Source organism: Staurois parvus, unplaced genomic scaffold, assembly GCF_062004578.1.
Source record: "Staurois parvus isolate SC_StPar_1 unplaced genomic scaffold, SC_StPar_1.0 ptg000350l, whole genome shotgun sequence".
Taxonomy (NCBI): domain Eukaryota; kingdom Metazoa; phylum Chordata; class Amphibia; order Anura; family Ranidae; genus Staurois; species Staurois parvus.
In genome coordinates, this window is record NW_028318146.1 from 4,455,778 (window position 1) to 4,477,089 (window position 21,312).

Below are 21,312 nucleotides of genomic sequence, written 5' to 3' on the forward strand. Positions count from 1 at the left end.
ATGTAAACTGCTGAAAAAAAAGGGATGTAAACTAATGAAAAATGGATGTAAATTGATGGGAAAAAAATGAATGTAAACTGATGAGAAATGGATGTAAACTGATCCAGTTTTTCCTTGAACTGATGAAAAAAAAGGCATGCAAACTGATGGAAAAAATGGATGTAAACTGATGAAAAACTAATGTAAACTGATGGAAAGAAATGGATGTAAACTGATGAAAAATGGATGTAAACTGATAAAAAAAATGGATGTAAACCGATCCATTTTTTCTTTGAACTGATGAAAAAAAAGGCATGCAAACTGATGGAAAAAAATGGATGTAAACTGATGAAAAACGAATGTAAACTGATGGAAAAAAATGGATGTAAACTGATGAAAATTGGATGTAAACTGATAAAAAACAGATGTAAACTTATGAAAAAAAGGGATGTAAACTAATAAAAAATGGATGTAAACTGATGGAAAAAAATGAATGTAGACTGATGAGAAATGGATGTAAACTGATAAAAAAAATGGATGTAAACTGATCCATTTTTTCTTTGAACTGATGAAAAAAAGGCATGCAAACTGATGGAAAAAAATGGATGTAAACTGATGAAAAATGGATGTAAACTGATGGAAAAAAAATGAATGTAAACTGATGAAAAATGGATGTAAACTGATGGAAAAAAATGAATGTAAACTGATGAGAAATGGATGTAAACTGATAAAAAAAAAATGGATGTAAACTGATAAAAAAAAAATGGATGTAAACTGATCCATTTTTTCTTTGAACTGATGAAAAAAAGGCATGCAAACTGATGGGAAAAAATGGATGTAAACTGATGAAAAATGGATGGAAACTGATGGAAAAAAAATGAATGGAAACTGATGAAAAATGGATGTAAACTGATGAAAAACAGATGTAAACTGCTGAAAAAAAGGGATGTAAACTAATGAAAAATGGATGCAAACTGATGGAAAAAAATGAATGTAGATTGATGAGAAATGGATGTAAACTGATAAAATAAAATGGATGTAAACTGATCCATTTTTTCTTTGAACTGATGAAAAAAACGAATGTAAACTGATGTAAAAAATGGATGTAAACTGATGGAAAAAAATTAATGTAAACTGATGAGAAATGGATGTAAACCGATAAACAAATGGATGTAAACTGATCCATTATTTCTTTGAACTGATGAAAAAAAAAGGAGGGATGTAAACTGAAGAGAAACAGATGTAAACTGATGAAAAACAGATGTAAACTAATCTGTTTTTTTTTTTTCGCCAGGTGAAAATAAAGGTTAAAAAAAGCTTAAAAAAATAATGAAGCCACCAGGTGTAAGGATTGGCAAGTTGCAATATATTGTTTGTTTTTCCTTTCTGGGTTTGGAAATGCTTTAACTCATATGCTGGAGTCATTGGTACTGTGTGTTCTCTGTTTAGAATATACATTGGACAGTCTGTGATGTATGTAGTTCAATATTTGACTGTATTTGACATGTACTGAGGCTCTGTACTTACATGCTTTACTCTTGTTTTATGTTTACAATTCCTGTAAATAAACATTAAGCAAAGAATGTCATGTTCAAGTTTGACTTTTCTTTATCTATTAATAATTGCAGTTTACAAATTGGACACTAGATGGCTCCCTATGTTCTTTACATTGGCTCCTTGTCCATCACACAGCCCTGAACACAATATCTCTATAGGGTAAGTCCACTTTAACTGACAATTGCGCGGTCATGCAACGCTGCACCCAAACGAAATTTATGTCATTTTTTCCCCACAAATAGAGCTTTCTTTCAGTGGTATTTGATCGCCAGTGCATTTTTTATTTTTTGCGCGATAAACAAAAAAAGACCGACAATTTTGAAAAAGAACAATATTTTTTACTTTTTGCTATTAAACATGTCAAGTAAAATTATTTTAAACATCAAATTTCGTCATAAATTTAGGCCAAAATGTATTCTGCGACATGTCTTTGCTGAAAAAAATCCCAATACATGTAAATTAATTGAATAACATGCAATTTATAGCGTCTACAAATGGCAGTATATATAGTGAAATTATTTTTTAACATTTTTTTTACTAGTAATGGCAGCGATCAGCGACTTATAGCGGGACTGCGGCGGGCATTCTGACACTGGGGGGGAATGGACTTGGTGTCATTGACATCCCCAGTGACACCAATTCAGTGATCAGTACTAATAAAAAGCACTGACACTGTACTAATGGCACTGGGCAGGAAGGGGTTAACATGTGGGGCGATCAAAGGGTTAACTGTGTGCTGTTTCACTGTGTGCTTTGTGAGTGCTTTCCACTGTAAGCACACTGCTTTGTATGGCTGTGCTATGCAGAGCAATACAAAGCAGGGTGCAGGAGCAGACAGGGGAGAGATCTGTATTGTTTATATACAGGTCTCTCCCCCATCGGTAATACTCGGTGATCAGCGGGTACCGGTGGGGAATCACTGGTGATTGACAGCCGAGGCCGCGATTAGCGACGCGGGTAGGTCACGCATGTGCCCCCTACCCGGAGCTGCAAAATCACATATATATATATACATATACGTATTTCTGCTATAGGGCGGCACGGAAGTGGTTAAAGTGCCAATCAGCTCTCCCTTTAGATTCTGTGTTCAGAAGTTGAATGATACTTTAAAAGATTCAACTAAATTTGCTGAAAGCCCTGCAAATGCTTTGTCAAAGCTTGCTGTTCACACTGCCCTTATACAAGCTGAAGCCTGTGTGAAACAGGCCTAAGGGAGATTGCACAATCAGATTGTAACATAAGTGGCCAGCTTTATGCATTTGAGAATAGGTCAGATGTCTTCTCTCTAAAACAATGCACTTTTCCTCCTTTGCTCCATAAACTAGGAACAGGGATTAGTATCCAGTTGTAACATCTTTGAAACCCATATGTCCTTTTTTGCTCCTTCCACAAACTCATGTAAAGTGAGTTGGCCTGAAAAAGAAAACCATGAAAAAAATTGTTATTTTTTTGCCGACCATTTGATTCAGGTATGTTTTTCCACTGACAAGGTTTTTCGGCACAGATCCTTTTGGGTACTACATGTAGGCACTACTACTTTTGCCATATTGCAGCATACTGAATATTTTTATGGATGTTTGGTATTGGTGACACAGTAGTCTTATCAGTGAAAACAGAACTTTAAATGCTGTCATAACTTATATTACCATGATTGTAGAAATGCCAACCTCTGTTCAGAGTTCAAGTATATGTAAACCTGGACAATGAACTTCTCGTATTTGTTTTATTTTTATTGTATATATTTTTTATAACCCATTAGCACTACTTCCCGTAAGGGCCGCTGAGTTAGATTTGGGTCCCCCTATGCTCTGCACAGCCAGGCAATTTTTCAAACTTGTACCTTCAGACTTAGTAAACAGTCCTCGTGCTGGTTTTTAGTTGTTTTTATTTAGGGGTTAACAAATTAGGTGGGGTTTAGGGGGTATATGGGAAGCCCGAGGAACTGTAGAACTCGAGGACAAATTTCTTAGCAACTATATACAAAAAAGGTGGACTGGCAAAAATATAGTACTGTCCCTTTTTTGGTGTACCTCCTTAGACCCCGGATAAATCCTCCCCGTCACCCAACTGTGCTGAGGGTATCCCTGAGCAAGGGGGTCCCAAGAGCTTAAAGTTAAGCAGTCCCAGATGAACACTAGTTGGGTATTGCACCTGACTGCCCTCTCCCCTTATCCGGCCCAGGGGGTGTAGCAGGGGCGGACTGACAACTCATGGGGCCCTCGGGCAATAGGGGATCATGGGGCCCCTGTGTCCTTGCCCAAACTCTAAAAACCCTATGAAAAAGGTACCAGGGGTATCTCATGGGGCCCCTTACTGACCCTGGGCCCTCGGGCAGTGCCCGAGTTTCCAAATGGTCAGTCCGCCCCTGGGGTGTAGAAATACTCACACTGTCCTATCCTGTCAGCATGGTGGGTTGGTAGTTGCTTTCAGGCCTTTCGCTGGGCTAACTCCTTCCCTGCTGCTTAAGATGTCCTCTCCAGGAGACTTTAAGAAGTGGAGATCCGTCCAGCAACCAGCCTGTAGGTAGGCTCCCCTCCCTGGGACCCCCTCCCAGACTCCACACTCCAGATTTCTTTCAATCCATCTTCAACTCAACTCCCCTCTCTCACCAGGCTCTGTCATCTTTAAGGGTTGCCCTGGTCATCATGCCCAGTCTCCTGCCAGGGGATTGGCCAAGGTCCCTCATACATGCAGATCTGGGCCTCCTCCCCTGTAGCAGAAACTTCTCCAGTTTCTGGAAGGGTTCCAGAAGCCCTGACCTGTAGAACCTCCCAGCCTGTCCTGAAGTGAACTCACTGCCCCACCCCCAGGCTGGCTCACCCCATGCTGCTACCTGGCCTCTATCTTGCAAAAAACTATTCGGCTAACCTGGAGGGCGTTACATCAGTTACCTGGCTCCCAGATAACTTTGTGAACTTCAGAACTCCTCCCCTCTATGTTATGTAGATAAAGACAGGGGAGGTGTTCTGTAGACATTGCCTGTCTTAGGGGGACAACATAGCTTCTCTAAAGACACAGTACAGTGACTGAGCATGGTCACCTTAGTACAGGAAACGTGTTACTGGCTGGGTCACCAGGTTAAAATAAAGGGAACAAAAAGCCCAAAAATGTAATCTAATGCAGCCACCAATATACAGTATTACATTAATATTCTTGGGTTTGGATACACTGTAGGGCATTGGTGGTCAGCTTGATATAGGGAGCCTTAAATGCTTCCCCTGACATTACCATTCAGTGAATGTATTGTTACAGAAAGCTGTGAGAAGCTACAGGCATTCTACAAGAGATGGTCAGAGCTTTGAACATGCTACAGGAGATTGCCAGAGATTGTTAACATGCTACAGGAGATGGTCAGAGATTACAGGCATTCTACACGAGATGGTCAAAGCCTGTGAACATGCTACAGGAGATGGCCAGAGACTATGAACGTGCTACAGGAGATGGTCAGAGATTACAGGCATGCTAAAGGAGATGGTCAGAGCCTGTGAACATGCTACAGGAGATGGAAAAAGACTATGAATGTGCTACAGGAAATGGTCAGAGATTACAGGCATGCTACAGAAGATGGTCAGAGCCTGTGAACATGCTACAGGAGATGGTCAAAGACTATGAATGTGCTACAGAAGATGGTCAGAGATTACAGGCATTCTACAAGAGATGGTCAGAGCCTGTGAACATGCTACAGGAGATGGCCAGAGACTATGAACGCGCTACAGGAGATGGTCAGAGATTACAGGCATTCTACAAGAGATGGTCAGAGCCTTGAACATGCTACAGGAGATTGCCAGAGATTGTTACCATGCTACAGGAGATGGCCAGAGACTATAAACGTGCTACAGGAGATGGTCAGAGATTACAGGCATGCTACAGGAGATGGTCAAAGATTACAGGCATGCTAAAGGAGATGGTCAGAGCCTGTCAACATGCTACAGGAGATGGCCAAAGACTATGAATGTGCTACAGGAAATGGTCAGAGATTACAGGCATGCTACAGGAGATGGTCAGAGCCTGTGAACATGCTACAGGAGATGGTCAAAGACTATGAATGTGCTACAGGAGATGGTCAGAGATTACAGGCATTCTACAGGAGATGGTCAGAGCCTTGAACATGCTACAGGAGATTGCCAGAGATTGTTAACATGCTACAGGAGATGGCCAGAGACTATGAACGTGCTACAGGAGATGGTCAGAGATTACAGGTATGCTACAGGAGATGGTCAAAGATTACAGGCATGCTAAAGGAGATGGTCAGAGCCTGTCAACATGCTACAGGAGATGGCCAAAGACTATGAATGTGCTACAGGAAATGGTCAGAGATTACAGGCATGCTACAGGAGATGGTAAGAGCCTGTGAACATGCTACAGGAGATGGCCAGAGACTATGAATGTGCTACAGGAAATGGGCAGAGATTACAGGCATGCTACAGGAGATGGTCAGAGACTGCAGACATGATAGAGGCAATGATCAGAGACTATAGCCATGCTATTAAAGATGTTCAGAGACTATTGATATGCAACAGGAGATGGTCAGAGACTATGACACATACTACAGGAGATGGTCAGAGACTACAGCCATGCTACAATAGATGGTGGACATGCTACAGGAGTTAGTCTGAAACTGTGGGTGTGCTACAGGATAATGTCAGAGACTACAGGTATGCTACAAGAGCTGGTTAAGGACTGTGGACATGCTACAGGACTCCGCACATGCTTTAGAAGTTGATGGGTAAATGTCTCAGGAAACAGTCATAGACTTGAGACATATTATATGAGACAGAAAAAGAACACAGCTATTACATATCAGTTCTGCCACGTTTGTGCTTCCTACAATCTCCTTCCTGCCACTGAAATTTTTTTTCCAATAGATCCAATATAAAAGATCAGAGTAAAAAAACATACAGAGAGAACTAAAGGATGGACAAAACAAAGTAGAATAATGTAAAAGAAGTAAAACAAACCATGTACTGTAGCTACTAAAAGCCATTTTCAACCTATAAGTCGGGTTCAACCTATACGGGGTTAACTGATCTTGCAACCCATAGTGATATGTGGGATCAGCTTCAGCGGTTTGCAGCCTGTAAGGGGTTAACTGTGCCAGCTCTGTGCTAAAGTCTGAGATCGGCTTCTTCGGCCTGAAACCGGCACATGCGCAGTTGTTTCAGCGGATATATACAGTCATGGCCGAAATTGTTGGCACCCTTGATATTTTTCCTGAAAATCAAGTATTTCACACAAAAAAGGTATTGCATTAACACATGTTTTGCTATACACATGTTTATTCCCTTTGTATGTATTGGAACAAATATAAAACAGAGGCAGAAAAGCAAATATGACATAATGTCACACAAAACCCCAAAAATGGGCTGGACAAAAGTATTGGCACCCTTAACTTAATATTTGGTTGCACACCCTTTGGAAAACATAACTGAAATCAGTCGCTTCCTATAACCATCAATAAGCTTCTGACACCTCTCACCCGGAATTTTGGACCACTCTTCCTTTGCAAACAGCTCCAGGTCTCTCTTATTGGAAGGACACCTTTTCCCAACAGCAATTTTAAGATCTCTCCACAGGTGTTCAATGGGATTTAGATCTGGGCTCATTGCTGGCCACTTCAGAACTCTCCAGCGCTTCTTTGCCATCCATTTCTGAGTGCTTTTTGACGTATGTTTGGGGTCATTGTCCTGCTGGAAGACCCAGGATCTTGGACGCAAACCCAGCTTTCTGACACTGGGCCCTACAGTGCGACCCAAAATCCTTTGGTAATCCTCAGATTTCATGATGCCTTGCACACAGTCAAGGCACCCAGTGCCAGAGGCAGCAAAACAACCCCAAAACATCATTGAACCTCCACCATATTTTACCGTAGGTACTGTGTTTTGTTCTTTGTAGGCCTCATTCCGTTTTCGGTAAACAGTAGAATGATGTGCTTTACCGAAAAGCTCTATCTTGGTCTCATCTGTCCACAAGACGTTTTCCCAGAAGGCTTTTGGCTTACTCAAGTACATTTTGGCAAACTGTAGTCTTGCTTTTTTATGTCTCTGTGTCAGCAGTGGGGTCCTCCTGGGTCTCCTGCCATAGCGTTTCATTTCATTTAAATGTCGACGGATAGTTCGCGCTGACACTGATGCTCCCTGAGCCTGCAGGACAGCTTGAATGTCTTTGGAACATGTTTGGGGCTGCTTATCCACCATCCGGACTATTCTGCGTTGCAATCTTTCATCAATTTTCCTCATCCGTCCACGACCAGGGAGATTAGCTACAGTGCCATGGGTTGCAAACTTCTTGATAATGTTGCGCACTGTGGACAAAGGCAAATCTAGTTCTCTGGAGATGGACTTGTAACCTTGAGATTGTTGATATTTTGCCACAATTTTGGTTCTCAGGTCCTCAGACAGTTCTCGTCTCCTCTTTCTGTTGTCCATGCTTAGTGTGGCACAGACAGACACACAATGCAAAGGTTAAGTGAACGTCTCTCCTTTTTATCTGCTTTCAGGTGTGATTTCTATATTGCCCACACCTGTTACTTGCCCCAGGTGAGTTTACAGGAGCATCACATGCTTGTAACATTCTTATTTATCCGCAGTTGTGAAAGGGTGCCAATACTTTTGTCCAGCCCATTTTTGGAGGTTTGTGTGACATTATGTCGAATTTGCTTTCTTTCCTCCCTTTTTTTGTTTTGTCCCAATACACACAAAGGGAATAAACATGTGTATAGCAAAACATGTGTTAATGCAATACGTTTCGTGAGAAATACATGATTTCCTGGAGAAATATCAAGGGTGCCAACAATTTCGGCCATGACTGTATCTTTACGGGATACTCATTTTACCGCTACATTGGCACCACTCCTTCCTCTCCAGTGACACCACATGTTACTGCACCGGGTGACACCAACCCTAAGGAAGCCTCTGGCTTTAGGGGTTTAGATTAATATTTAAGGGTAAATTTAAGCGTGAGATTATAAGTATCTAAACCCAAAAACAAAAATGTTCAGTTGCAATTAACTATACAGGTTTCCTGATGTCTCCCATACAGGGACTTGTGTGCAATATCTTCCAATTTTCTTATATTTTTAAAAATGGGAGGGGCACAGCAAAGCATGAAAATGTGTGGAGGGAGTAATTACATATAATAAAGTACAGAATGCACAAAAATGAATGTGTAAAAGCTGAACTTTGGCAAGCTCTTACCATCTCCATTTTCATCCACCAGTTGAAAGATTCTCTCACAAACATCATCTGGACTTAGTAGCTGTGCGTCTTGGGCTCTCTTCCAATCTTTCTTAATGCTGTAAATTGACTAAAAACAAAGTTGATGCAATTCTTTTATTACCCAACGATTTATTGATATAATCTATGATTTTAGGTGAAATTTGTCTGGAAAAAAAAGATTACCCTATATTTTTAAATATTTAGAGAGCTGTTCTCAACTAGGATTCCTACAGAAGTTGCTAAGGATTCCTTGAGCTGTGGATTATAGACCTACTATCTGATGGTGCTTGAATACATTTGGGTCCAATGCCATTTGGTAGAGCATTCTTCCCATTGACCACCAATATAAAGGGGCATTCTTCTCACTGACTCAGTATAAATTAATTATGGCAGGGTTCCTCAAGACCTGAAATTTCTATCAAAGGTTCCTCTGAACCATCTCTAACTCCGTGTCAATGATTCAGATAGCACTGAAGCTGTTGGATAAGCAACACAGCCAGGGATCTACAAGTTTGAGAAGGATAGTTGGAGATGAGCAAAATTAAGAGTTTTCTTTCTGGCAAAAATTGGGGCAAAAATTAGGAGATACATTTGGCAAATTTTGGTGAAATGTATGCCCACCCCCAAAACACTCCTTAAATCAGTCTTTCTTGACCGATTTAAGGCGTTTTTTGGTGGTGGGCATACATTTCACCAAAATTTGCCAAATGTATCTCCTAATTTTGCCCCAATTTTTGCTAGAAAGAAAACTCTTAATTTTACTCATCCCCAACTATCCTTCTCAAACTTGTAGATCCCTGGCTGTGTTGCTGATCCAACAGCTTCAGTGCTATCTGACTCATTGGCCCGGAGTTAGAGATAGTCAACTCCAACTTTTCTCTAACTTTAATTTGCTGCTTGTTCCACCCCAGTGGGGCAGGGCTTTGATTTCTGGTTGCTAGTGATTTTGCATATAAAACGTATTTTCCTAATTTATTATGTTTGGGTAAATATGAAATACTGCACTGGATATTTTGAGGGCAATTCAAATGCACATTTGCAACACATTTTTGGCAGTGTGGGTGTAGTCAGAAACCTTGCACCAAATTCATGAAACTTTGTGCAATTCGTATTTGTGCAACAAGTTCTTATTTTACTGTCCATCTTTATTGTTGCGACAAATTCATACAGAAATACCACCATTTTGGTGATAAGGAAAGTGGAGGCAAATAAGACTTCTTCCATGTTGGAGTAACTGTCTTGTGTCACGGACTTCTGAGACAATTCTCCAACAGGTTCTATCACAGGGGTGGGCAAACTTTTTGACTTGAGGGCCGCAATGGGTTCATATATTGGACCCAGGGGCCGGACCAAGAGTAGATAAATGATGTGTATGTGTCATCCATAGTAAGTATAGTAATATTCCCCCATAGTAAGCATAGTAATTAATCCCCCATAGTAATTCATCCCCCATAGTAATTCATCCCCCATAGTAATTAATCCCCCATATAGTAATTCATCCCCCATAGTAATTCATCCCCCATAGTAATTCATCCCCCATATAGTAATTCATCCCCCATAGTAATTCATCCCCCATAGTAATTCATCCCCCATAGTAATTCATCCCCCATATAGTAATTCATCCCCCATAGTAATTCATCCCCCATATAGTAATTCATCCCCCATAGTAATTCATCCCCCATAGTAATTCATCCCCCATATTAATTCATCCCCCATATAGTAATTCATCCCCCATAGTAATTCATCCCCCATAGTAATTCATCCCCCATAGTAATTAATCCCCCATATAGCAATTCATCCCCCATAGTAATTCATCCCCCATAGTAATTCATCCCCCATATAGTAATTCACCCCCCATAGTAATTCATCCCCCATATAGTAATTCATCCCCCCTATAGTAATTCATCCCCCCTATAGTAATTCAATTCACTTACCTTTGCTCCGCGCGTTCCTCTCGCCGTGTTCCCGCGCCGTTCCGGTCTTCAGGGTGGACTGTGAGAGGATCCTAGCTCCCCTCACGTTCGTCACGCTGCCCCGCCTACACACATCCTGACAGCCATCCTGACAGTATCACGCTTCGCGGGCCAGATTAAAAGGTCCGCCGGGCCGTAGTTTGCCCATTGCTGTTCTATCACATACATGAATCTGTCATAAGTTGTGCCATTTGTTACACTATCGCAATCCAGTGAGCATCTATGACACTTTTTATGAATTTCTCATTTTGTGTTTTAATTTCAAGCTAGCAGTTGGAGCTCTAAACTCCCTTTCGCAACAAACAACTGCTTTGCTGAAAAAAAAAATCTATTTGTTTAAAGAGCACAATAGCTCAAGCTGAGATTTACACATACAACTAAATAAGCCATTCATCCTCTCACCTATTGTGTTCCAACAGCTCTTTGGAAGTTTGAGTAATAGAGAGAGGCAAATAGCATATGCTGTTTGCCTCTTTAAGGCCTAATCCACACAACCAAATTGGCTATGGTATGACAAGCATATTGCAGAAGACTGTGGCCAGGAGCCCAGGTTGTGTGTGGACAGCCACAGCTGGGAAGTCTTACGAAGCAATGACAGGCTGTCAGCAGTCACAGCTGTCCACCAGCGTTCAGGAATAATCGCATGGGGTTGGGATGATGACAGATGAGCCTCCCTGGACACAAGCTTCATTCAGCTAATGGTTCCTTATGTGATTATTTTCCAACACTGGTGGATAGCTGCATCCCTGGGTTCCTGGCCTCAATGTCCCACAAGATGCCAATTTGTCCATGACCATGAGGCACTTATTGCTCCTTTTAAAGCCAAATTCCAGTGTAGCAGCCTCCCCACTCCTCCACCATGCAGCAGCCAAAGGCCCCTCTTTTTCTACATACATACAGTGTCTTCTGTGCATTCACGCCACATATGACGTCACAGGTCCTCATTCTCCTCTTCTTTCCTTGACAGTGGGTTCTCTGCAACTTTCTCCTGTAAGCCCAGGCTGGTATGACAAAGCACACAACAGGGTGTCCTGTGCTGTCCTGGGCTCACCATTTAACCCAGAGGGGTGCGCCACTGGACCTTGGAGCAAGGTGAATAAAGCTGTTTTTTTTTCTTTTAAAAAGTGTTGGCAATTTGTTTTTTTTTTGTTTTTTTTAAATTAAGGCTTAAATTTGGCTTTAAAAGTGAAGTTTTAAAAAAAACAGACATAAATACCTAAGTAGATGCAACATTGATCCGATGCTGCATCTGTCCCCCGCTGGCTCTACCCTGAGAACTGAGTGATCAAAGATCACTGATTGCTCAGTTATTGGTCTTCAGTGAGCAGAGAGACAGTGACTGTCAGTCACTGACTCTCTGCTCTGCCCCTCCAGCACTCTTTGGAGTGCTGGGCTGTGGAGGGGGCAGAAGCAGATGGTTCAGGCATTTGGGTGGAACCTGACATTAAAGTCAGGATCTCTCCAGAGTCTGGACCGGCAGAGTGACATCAGCTTGTAGGCAGGTTTCAGAATGTCTCATGCAAGGCCACAGCAAGCAGCAAGGTCACCTTACGGGTTGTACCGACTTCCAGATCAAACATTCTTCTTAGCCCAGATTGTGTTTCCCTGTGTGAAGATGATGGTTGAAGACTGGACCCCTCCACCCTCCTGGCTATGCCTGTTCAACCCCCCCCACCCACTCCCAGGGGTATCCACACACTGGCCCCTCATTCCTTTCTGGGCTCAACATCCAGATTTACACAGACAATGTTTACTATAATACTCCCCAGGTGTGGCTGTGGATCACATCCCTTGTGCAAACATTCACAAGGAAGGTAAAGTTAATCAGTAACTTCTTACTGTATAAAGTATTGTGACACCATAACGGATCCAACTTCATTAATGCACAGCTGTCCTCAACAATAATAGAGGTAGAGTATAACTGCCCAAATAGATGTTCGCTCCTCGGCTTTGGCTTGATTCATTAGCCTGCACTTCCCTTCTACTGTCTTCTATAATTCCTTCCCCCTGAAGGGGGGAACCAAAAAGAGGAACAAGTCCTTACTGCCTAATCTTTAGCTCTGATGTAGTGGAGCTTTACCTTATTCCCCCAGGTGTCCAGAAAAGGGGACTTCCAGAGAGCCCTGTGGATCACATCCCTTGTGCACAGGGAAGCCAAAGTTAATCAGTAACTTCTTACTGTATAAAGTATTGTGGCGACATAATGGATCCAACTTCTGTAATCCACAGCTGTCCTGAACAACAAAAGAGGTAGTGTATAACTTCCCAAATAAATGTTCGCTCCTCGGCTTTGGCTTGAGTGCTAAGCCTGCACTTCCCTTCTACTGCCTTCTATACTTCTTTCCATAAAATGTATAGAAATCAGCGAGCGCTTAAAACAGCTGCTATTGCACACAAAAGGCAACCAAATAACCTTCAGAAGACATATAAAATATAAACGTGCAGCGCTTGTAAACCAATAAAAATGGAAAATGCCAGGTGATCCCAAATAAATTGTGCTAAAATAAATAAAAGAAAGTGAAATATATCATCAAAGTGCTACAGTGACTTTATAGTCCTTGTGAACGTGAATAAATAAATAAACGTCCATATATCTGTGACATTGAGTGAAGATCTATATTCAAATGATCATGAATTATATTCAATGTGCTGATGGGATATTCAGTGATGTGCCAGGGGTATGGTAAAAATACGCACTCCCCAGGCGGCTCAGATAGCTCCGTTATCTTGCACTACAGCCAGGGGTTATGTCCCCCAGTGGGTTGGCATTGAGGCCTTATCGTGCCACCCAGGGGCGGACTGACAACTCATGGGGCCCCGGGCAATAGGGGATCATGGGGCCCCTGTGTCCTTGGCCAAACTCAAAAAAAACCTATGAAAAAGGTACCATGGGCATCTCATGGGGTCCCCTACTGACCCCGGGCCCTTGGACAGTGCCCGAGTTTCCAAATGGTCAGTCCGCCCCTGGTGCCACCCTTATGCTTTTGGTGCTCTTATGTGGCTCCCCAGTCTATTACGTCCTCCTATTTGGTGTCCTACGTTGTCTTATTCATTAACGGTGTGGGATAGATGGCGGGCTCAAAAAACCTTTCTTCTCCCCACATACCCCAGTAGCTCCAGTTTTTTATAATCCCGAGTTTATTCCTGGCTTAACACCGTCTGTGTTTCAATGGTGGATGAATAAGGGTTTTCTGCGTATTGGAGACTACCTGGATGGATTCCGTCCTCGTTCTCTCCAGTGTTTTTTGACAAAGTATCAGATGTCTTCTGAGGAATTGTTTCGCTACTATCAACTTATCTCATTTATCTCTAGCAAACTCAAATTAATCGCAGAACCTTGCACACTCACTCATTTAGAGGTCTCCTGTGGGGCAACTGGGATGATGAGGGGTCATTGGTCCATTATCTATGCTTCCCTTGTTGATCCACTTACTAAATTATCTTATAGGACTCAATGGGAAAGGGATTTGAGTAGCTCACTAGACCTGGAAACTTAGCAGAATGCGGCCCACATGTTATCAAAGATTTCGATTAATACTGCTCTGATTGAAGCCAATTATAAAACGCTACTTCCTACGCGCCTCGTTAAAATGTACCCTTCAGTATCACCTAGTTGCTTCCGACAGTGCAGACAAGAGGGCACTATGTTCCATATCTGGTGGAAGTATCCGGTTGTGAATAGGTTTTGGATCCGAATGTTTAATTCCATCTATTCGGTAACAGGAATTAATATTCGTGGATCACCGGAAGTGGCCTTATTTCATTTGCTTCCCGCTGATGTTCCCAAAAAATTGACTAAATTAATTCTTTACCTTTTACTGGCGGCACGCATTACCATAGCTAGAAGTTGGAGACAATCACTGATCCCGCTAGACAGGGTTAAACAAAAACTAAATTGGATAATGGTAAACGATAAACTTACAAGCATTGTCCATAATGATGTTTCTAGATTTGAGGTGACGTGGGAACCATGGATCAGATATATCTCCATAACCTAATATTACTGCGGCTGACCCTCTCCTTCTCCCCCCTTTTTTTTTTCTTCTCCCCCCTCTTTTCTGTCCTATTCTGGATCTTTTCTTATGATTTCTCTAATCTTAATCCTTTTTCTTTCTGAATTGGTTTTCATACTGTTGGTAAAATTTTTATGGCAATGCCTTTATTCAATGACTGCTGAAACGTTTGCTGCCCGATGGGGATGGTAGTTTCTGTATATAATGTCATTGACTAATATTTTTGTTTTTCATGTGCCTATATGCTCTCTGAGTATGTTTATGCACACCATTTCACCATGTAGGTGAAAAGTGTTTCTATTTCCGTGTATACCACTGTATACCAATTTTCAATAAAAATACTGAAGTATAAAAATACGCACTCCCCATATGCGTATTTTTAATACGCATATATACGTAAGGTATGTTTCAGCCAGAGGTCCCCTTTAAGGTGGAACGGATAATGCAGCCTGGAAAAGGAATCTCCCTCCTCTGGATCCTAAGCAGCCCTGCAGCTGTCATCCATATGTGTAAGGTGTATTTCAGCCAGAGGTCCCCTTTAAGGTGGAATGGATGATGCAGCCTGGAAAAGGAATTTCCCTCCTCTGGATCCTAAGCGGCCCTGCAGCTGTCATCCATATGTGTAAGGTGTATTTCAGCCAGAGGTCCCCTTTAAGGTGGAACGGATGATGCAGCCTGGAAAAGGAATCTCCCTCCTCTGGATTCTAGGCAGCCCTGCAGCTGTCATCCATATGTGTAAGGTGTATTTCAGCCAGAGGTCCCCTTTAAGGTGGAACGGGTGATGCAGCCTGGAAAAGGAATCTCCCTCCTCTGGATCCTGAGCAGCCCTGCAGCTGTCTTCCACACTAGGCTCTGTAAATTATTTAGCTCGGTATAGAGACAGAAAAGAAGTAGCCCATAGTGTAGTGATTTCCAATAATAGCAACATTTATAAAAATTGTGCAGCCATCCACGTGGAAAAGTAGATAAAAACAATGCATCAGGTCTCAGTTATAATGTAGATAAACTGACCCTCCAAAAAGCAAGATGGCCGCCGGACCTTCACAAGGCTCCGGCAGCGTGACGTCATGGCGTATGGCTCCTCCTTAACACGTTTCGTGCCACGCACTTCTTCAGAAGGAGTATGCGAATACTGCCGGACGTCAGATGAAAGCTTTATATAGACCGAATGGCGCATGCGCATTTCGCGTGCGCCATCTTGCCGAAGATCAAAATATTTAAGTTTTTATATAGCATTTTCTTATTTTGACTAATACCTTCAGCACAGGAGAGCAGAACAAAGTGCACTCCTGTGACCTACAGGAGAAGTACGGCCGAAAGAGCTTTGGCCCTACTTCTTCTTTAATATTTTTTATGCATTGGAATGGAAAACATGGTTCTTGTATATTCAATCATTACCTGGATAATCTCCTTCAGCTCCTTCTTGTCTACACAACCATTGCCATCCTTATCGTACATTTTAAAAGACCACTTCAACTTATGTTCCAGTTTCCCCCGCAGAGTGAGATTCAAGGCAGCCACGTATTCCAGAAAATCGATTGTGTTGTCCTGGGATGGAAAGAAATTGTGGAAGCAGATCAGGTCTTCTTAAATACTGCTGTATGAGCAATGACACCGACAACGCTCACCTGGAATACATGTAAGGGTCACTTAGAACCATTTCTGTGTTTTCATGTCTTGTTTTTTGTACATTTAATGTGTTTCTTATGTGTTTTTGTGATGCACTTTCATGCATATTTTTGCACCCCCATTGAAGTCTATGGTTCCAAAAATGCACCAAAAGAAGCACCTATGCCTTTTTTTCACATTGCATGGAATCACGTTAAACAGGTATGAAAAGATCCATAGACAATAATGATTCCTCTGGTGCACACAGGTACATGTGTTTAAAAGGGGAATACATTTGCCCCAATACATGCACAGAGGTCTGCTTCCCTATATATATGGAGACCAGTTACACAGATTTCCCATTTTCGTTTTATTTGTTAAGGGCTGGGGGTGGTAAAAACAGGTAGTTGGGCCACCATGTTACCACACACCTGCATCCTTACATTACAGCGGGCAGGGCTGTAGACATACCATGTAATTTTTAACTCTGCCTGCAAAGTCTAATAGGTGGCACCACCTGATAAACTAGCGGAGTTCAATGGGGCTGCACCCCAAATGCTTGGCTTGTGGTGTTGTGGTCCCACAAAGGTAAACTGCTGCTTGGCAAATTTTTAAAAAATAGGCAGAAGAAGACAGCAGTTGCACCTCCTGAAGGCCTGTCAGCCTCTGCTATACTGCCCTCTGAAAAGTTACAAAAAATAAATTAATGCAAATTGGTATAGTTTTTCTTTTAAAGTCCAAACCCAACCTACATATTTTTCTTATAATGTGGGGCAGCACAGTGGCTAAATGGTTAGCACTTCTGCCTGGCAACACTAGGGTTGTTGGTTTGAATCCCAACCACAGCAACACCTGCCTGCAATTGGCATGTTATCCCTGTGCTTGTGTGGGTTTCCTCCAGGTACTCCAGTTTCCTCCCACACTCCAAAGACATGCTGGTAGGTGAACTGGATGCTGTCTAAATTGGTCCTAGTATGTGTATGTATGAATGTAAGTTAGCCGCGACTGTCAATCCCTGGGTTCCGATTGGTGATTACTCACCCAGTGATTTCCAATGATCTCCGACAGGGAGAAGAACTGTCAGCTCGGGCACACTGCCTTGGATGGCTGTGCACAGCACAGCCATCCAAAGCAGTGTGATTACAGTGAAGCACATAGACACTGCCCTCCAGTAAAACACTCCCTGTACACAGTTAACCCTTTGATCGCAAATCATGTTAACCCCTTCCTGCCCAGTGCCATTAGTACAGTGTTATTGCTTTTTTTTAGCACTGAACACTGTATTGGTGTCACTGGGGATGTCAGTGACACCAAGTCAGTTCTCCCCCAGTGTCAGAATGCTCAGTCCCGCTATAAGTCGCTGATCTCCGCCAGTACTAATCAAAAAAAATTCCAGTATCTATACTGCCATTTGTAGACGCTATAACGTTTACATAAATCATTTAATTTACACGTATTGGGAATTTTTTTTAGCAAAGACATGGAGCAGAATACATTTTGGCCTAAATTTATGATGAAATTTGATTTTTAACATTTTTTTACTTGACATGTTTAATAGCAAAAAGTAAAAAATATTGTGTTTTTTTCTTAAAATTGACGGACTTTTTTTTATAGAGCAAAAAATAAAAACCGCAGAGGCGATCAATACCACCGAAATAAAGCTCAATTCATGGGCAAAAAAGGATGTAAATTTCATTTGGCTGAAGCGTTGCATGACCGCGCTATTGTTAAAGTAACGCAGAGCCGTAACGCCAAAAATGGCCTGGTCAGGAAGGGGGGTAAATCCTCTGGAGAGGAAGTGGTTAGGGACCTTAGATTGTACACCCCTTGAGGGTTAGGGACTGATGTGAATGTACAATATATATGTAAAGTGCTGCATAAATTGACGCTATATACGGTAAGTACCTCTAATAAATAAATAATATAAAAGAAAGTAGAATTACATCTCTGTTGGGTTTTATTGCAATATTGTGATAGGACTCATCACACCCATTGCTGATAGAGACATGTAGATTGTAAGATAAACATTTTGGAATTTAAAGTTTAAACTCTTATTTTTGTTGTTGTTTTGGATGGAGTCGAGAGGATTTAGAACACCTATCAGGTCTTTTATCGGTGTCTGTTCCTGCATTAGGGAGAATCATTATTTGTCCTGGTGATCATTATCACCGGGAGTGAAGATGAAAGAAAATCACAAATTTTGGGTTGTCGCCAGAACAGTAATAGAAGGGAAATCTAACAATGGGGACACTAGTTGTGTTGACCCTGGTGACAACCAGAGATTTCCCTCACTTTAGTAGGATTTCCTCATACTTCATGTTGCTATGGGACAGAAAGTAAAGGGAAATCTCTTCCTAAAGCTGACATATAACTTACTCTCGGGTTTGTGCTGCCTCTGCATCCTTAGCCGTCACACGGACAATCTATTTCCCAAAATCCTGTAATCAATATATCCTGCTGAGAACCATTCACATCCAATAGCATGCAGAAACAGCCTTGGTGAAGAGGGAGTCTATTCCCCCGAAACGTGTTGGCTAGATGTACATCTTGAAATTTTTCTAATAAATCTCTTTTGAACCACACAACACAAGTTGTAGTTTTCTGGACACTGGGTGCTCCTTCCTTCTTATCCAAGAATACTATATAACTTACTCTATCCAAAATAAAAAAAAATGTTTTGGCTTTAGTTTTACTTTAAGTGATCCCCATTATTGGCTAACTTAGGCTTTCAGCACACATTGGGTTCCTTCCTTGGGGGGGTGATAAAAATGATTCTACATTTATTTAGCTTGTACTCTGTAGTTGCAGAGTTTTTAAATAAAGAATTTACGTTGTAGTGGTCCAAAATAAAAATCACTTACCCCATTTCTGTCAAAAGAGATAAACATCCGATCGATAAACTGTGAAGCTTCATTATTAGTCGAAATTCCAAAAAATCTTTTAAATTCATGCAAATATAAAGCCCCGCTGGGGCACTCCGTGACAAACTTCTTGTACATTTCCTGTATGTCTGCTACATCAATTTCCTCCTTAGAAGAACTCTGGTTTTGTCCCATAATGAAGTGACCGGCTTATTTATTGTTACCAGACCATGATGTCCCCAGTATTCCTGAGCTGGACTTGAATCTACAGACAGCCAATAAAATTCTTTGAGGAACCTCCAGCCTTTAATGACAGTGACCTAGTGAAACTGTCCAAATCAGATATAACACATTGATATAGCACATTGGCTGCTTCTTTTCATGATCTGCCTATAATCCCTTTGGTGATCCGTAGCTCAAAAAAGAAAATGCCCTTGAGAAAGAATTATTTTCCTTTTCTAGGTGATTTTAGATCTTATTATCCAACCAAGGATCTTTACACGTGGCCTCTGCTAATAAAGGAAATAACAGTTGACTAGTTCAGCATTTCTCAACCTTTTTTTGGTCACCATACCCTTAAAAAGTATGCAAAATCTCAAGGTGGCCAGTCTAAAAAACATACATTATATTGCCAAAAGTATTGATACACCCCTCGAAATCATTGGATTAAGGTGTTCCAATCACCTCCATGGCCACAGGTGTATAAAATCGTCAACTAGGCATGCAGACTGCTTCTACAGACATTTGTGAAAGAATGGGTCACTCTCAGGAGCTCAGTGACTGCAAGTGTGGTCCCATGATAGGTTGCCACCTGTGTAATAAGTCCATCCGTGACATTTCCTGGCTACTAAATATTCCATGGTCAACTGTTAGTGGGATTATAAAGTGGAAGCAACTGGCAACAACAGCAACTCAGCCACCAAGTGGTAGGCCACCAAATGACAGAGCGGGGTCAGCGCATGCACAGAAGTCTCCAACTGTCTGCAGAGTCAATAGCTAAAGACCTCCAAACTTCGTATGGCCTTCAGATTAGCACAACAGTGTGTAGAGAGCTTCATGGAATGGGTTTCCATGGATGAGCAGGTGCATCCAAGCCTTACATCACCAAGTGCAATGCAAAGCATTGGATGCAGTGGTGTAAAGCACGCCACCACTGGATTCTAGAGCAGTGGAGACGTGTTCTCTGGAGTGATGATTTGCACTTCTCTGTCTGGCAATCTGATGGATGTGTCTGGGTTTGGCGGTTGCCAGGAGAACAGTACTTGCCTGACTGCATTGTGCCAAGTGTAAAGTTTGGTGGAGGGCGGATTATGGTGTGGGGTTGTTTTTCAGGGGTTGGGCTTGGCCCCCTAGTTCCATTGAAGGGAACTCTTAAGGTGTCAGTATACCAAAACATTTCGGACAATTTCATGCTCCCAACTTTGTGGGAAGAGTTTGGAGATGGCCCCTTCCTGTTCCAAAAATGACTGCGCACCAGTGCACAAAGCAAGGTCCATAAGGACATGGATGAGCGAGTTTGGGGTGGAGGAACTTGACTGGCCTGCACAGAGTCCTGACCTCAACCCCATAGAACACCTTTGGGATGAATCAGAGCGGAGACTGTGAGCCAGGCCTTCTCGCCCGACATCAGTGCCTGACCTCACAAATGTGCATCTGGAATAATGGTCCAACCTTCCCAGACACCCTCCTAAACCTTGTGGACGGCCTTCCCAGAAGTGTTGAAGCTGTTATAGCTGCAAAGGGTGGGCCAACTCAACTCATGTTGACAGGCCACTTTAAAATCATTTAAACAATAACTTTGAAGGTAACACTGCAATAATAACAAAATATGGATTCACTGAAAAAAGCCCTCTATATTTTATTTCTAGTATATACAGTTTTTCTCTTTTTTTTTTTATATAAATAGGTAATTGAATCCAACTTCAATTTTATTCTCTTAGTTGTACATGGCAGGAAGTTAGGTTTTAGTCTTCATGCACACCGGGCTTTTTTACAGCGGCTGTTTTTGGCTTTTGGCATTTTTTTCTACAACCAGTAAATTCCCCTGCATGTTATCCTATGTGCCCATGCACATATAGACTGTAATCAACATTTTTTGGCTGGAAAA

The 21,312-nt window shown here is 41.9% G+C and overlaps 1 pseudogene across 1 annotated transcript; it reads right to left on the bottom strand.

Annotated features, from left to right (window-relative positions):
* Positions 1-1,852: 1,852 nt before the first annotated feature.
* LOC149456719 (guanylyl cyclase-activating protein 2-like) lies at positions 1,853-19,451 on the bottom strand (annotated as a pseudogene). The gene is made up of 4 exons (XR_016313817.1): positions 19,206-19,451; positions 16,135-16,284; positions 8,730-8,838; positions 1,853-2,949 (listed from the first exon to the last, which is right to left on the bottom strand). The product of XR_016313817.1 is annotated as a guanylyl cyclase-activating protein 2-like (transcript).
* Positions 19,452-21,312: the final 1,861 nt, after the last annotated feature.